Genomic DNA, 3326 nt, shown 5'->3' with positions numbered 1-3326 from the left:
AGAATAATGATTTTTTAATAAATAAACAAGCCCCTGAACTTTTTGATAATATATTTTTGTTATTATATTTTATTTGAAAATGCCATTTAATTATATATATATATATTATTATTAGTAAAAATTAAATTTTTTGAACATTTTATTTTTTTATAATAATAATTATATTTTATCATTATAATTAAATATATAATTGCAAACATAATTTTTTTTATAAAAAACTTGAATCTTTTATTAATTTTTAAAAAATGGAAATTTTGTGATAATTTTTCTATTACAATAACTATTACATATAGTTACAAAACTTGTCACTATAACATTTTTGCACCAAAAAATAGGGAGAAATATTTCTAATAGTATAAGTTTTCATAATAATTAAAATATATAACTACAAAAATAATTAATTACAAAAAACTTAAATTTTATTAATTACAATATATTTTGTTATTATATAACATTTTTGACACTAAAAAATACGGTGAAATGGTTTTGATAGTATAATTTTTCATAATGATTAAAATATATAAGTAAAAAATAATTTATTACAAAAAACTTGAATTTTTTATTTAATGTGATAACTTTTTTATAACAATAACTATAAATTATAATTATAAAAATTGTCAATATAACTTTTGAAACAAAAAACTGGAGAAAAATATTTACAATTAATATATGCTATTACTATAGTTAAAATTTATAACTAAAAATATAATTTGTCACAAAAACATGAATATTATTATTTTTTTTGACAATGTTTTTTGTAATAATTATTAACACTTATAGTTACAAAATTTGTCACTATATGACTTTTTTGGCGCAAAACAATATGGAGGGAAATCTTTGTGACAATATATTTTGTCACTATAATTAAAACATATAACGACAAACATTGTTTTTTACTAAAAACTTGAATCTCATTATTTGTTGTGATAATTTTTTTTTTGTAACAATAATTATATCTTATAGTTACAAAACATGTCACTATATGATTTATTTTTGTACCAAAAATTGGAGATAATCATTTGTGGTTGTACATTTTGTCACTATAATTAAAATATATAATTACAAACAAAATTTGTCACAACAAATCTAAGTCTCATTATTTGTTGTGACAAATTTTCTGTCATAGTTTCTAAAACTTTTAGTTACAAAAGTTGTCACTATATGCCTTCAATTTTGTGCCAAAAATTTGGAGGGAAACATTTGTGACAAAAATTAGTAATAAAATTTATTTTGTCACCATATGTTACACATGTTTGTTAATTGTGACAAATTATTATGACAATTTTAGCTTTTATCGTAATTGTATATCTTTTTTTAATCTAATGCGACGATTATTTATTTTGTCACCAAAAAACTACTAATAGTGACAAAATTAATTTTGAGAAAATTAAATTTGTCATAATAGTAGAAATTTCTTGTAGTGTTAAAGTATAAATTTTAGGGAATATACTAACAATTGTATGGTATGTGTACTTAATGGATGCTTGTGTAGATCGTGACCAAGCTCCAAAGTCAAGTAAGAAACAGGGCAAGGATATAGTTGCCGAGTAGTCGGACATCAATTCAACATTCTAGTGAGGAATATCAGGTAAGTGCATTTATTGTACTTGTATGAAAAGAGGAAGACTCGCGATGAGTCAACCTCGAATGTTTTGTTAAATGTATGTTTTACAGCATTTTGGTATTATTTTCATAACGTGTATGAGAATGATATTATGAATAAGTTTTAAAGTATGAATTGGTCTAAAATGAATGGATGAATATTGATATTGTGCAATGGTTATCGATGTTGCCAAAATAGATGTGTAAATCTATGAAATTAACTTAAAAGCCCATTGTATGTGCATTGAGAGTCATAGGTGCATTATCGGCATAAAAGGTTCAACTAATGAAAATTATTGATCGATTTTGATTAATGTATAAAGATGCATTATCGGCATAAAAGATTCCACTAATGAAAATTATCGATCGATTTTGATTAATGCATGATGGTACATTATCGGCATAAAAGGTGCCAGTAATGAAAAATTATCGATCGAATTTGATTAATGTATAACGATGCATTATCGGCATAAAAGGTGCCACTCCTGGTATTCATAAAAGGTGAATGACCATTTCAAAACTTCGGTGCAATGCATGTACCTTACATTCTCATTTGACATACATTGGGCAAAATAAAGGATAATTTGGAAAAATATACAAAAAATAGGTATGTTGGGCATACTAAGAATAGTTTTGATGACTATATGAAAGAAAATTGGTTTAACTGAGATGATTAACTGATTTTTATGAAGTATACTATTTAGTTTGTATTTCAATAGCCATGATATGCTTATGTATGAAATACAGTTCATTTACATTATTATGCCTCACTAAGTAAATACTCAGCGCCTGTTGATTTCATGCGTAGGTAAAAGCAAAGACTAGCAAAGTAAGGAGTACAACAAATATCATCAATCCAAGGTTGACTCCTCAGTAACTGTAGGACTTTGTGTCTTCTTTTAATAACTAGATGGCATGTATATGAATTTAAGAAAAATGCTCTGTAATGTATTAAAGTTATAATTTTGTAATATGTTACAATGAATGTTTTATTCTATATTTAAAATGTTTTGTTTTATTTTTGAAACAACAATTTATGGGTTTACAAATAAGAAAACGTTTTCAAAAGTAATGTGACACTTGTGACTTATGTACGGAAACGTATACGGGAAATGGGTGTTACATTCAATACTATCAGTAATATAAGAAACATCATTCAAAATATTAAAAGTAATATGTTCATCTTTTAAATGCATAATCAACTCGCCAATTTCAACATCAACTCGACCCGTGGAAAGGAATGGGTGGACAAGAATAATTGTAACATCTTTATCCTCTTCACAATCCAAAATTATGAAGTTCTTGGGAAAAAATGAATATGTCTACTCTCATAAGCATATTTTTTATAATACCACTAGGATGCGTAATAGATCGATCAGCAAGTTGTAAAGTGATCGTAGTGGGCCTTATTTCTTTGCTCCTAAATTTCCTAAAGATTGACAATGTCATTAAGTTTATGGTAGCACCCAAATCACATAAAGCTTTACCTACCAATGTATCACCAATTTTGCATGGAATAGTAAAACTCTATAGATCTATAAGCTTTGGTGGCAATTGACTTGTAGCTATAGCACTACATCCTTCAGTAAGACCCAACAATCTCAAATACACCAAGACTCTTTTTCTTCGAATGAACTTAGTTCATGAATTTGGTAGTTTGGGTTTTGCTCTAAAGCTCAATCAACGAGATGTTAATTGTGAGTTGGACAAGGACATCGACGAAA

The sequence above is a fragment of the Hibiscus syriacus genome, unplaced genomic scaffold, assembly GCF_006381635.1.
Source record: "Hibiscus syriacus cultivar Baekdansim isolate YM2019G1 unplaced genomic scaffold, ASM638163v2 tig00002237_pilon, whole genome shotgun sequence".
In the NCBI taxonomy this organism is placed as follows: Eukaryota; Viridiplantae; Streptophyta; class Magnoliopsida; order Malvales; family Malvaceae; genus Hibiscus; species Hibiscus syriacus.
Note: the sequence above shows the minus strand (reverse complement) of the source record.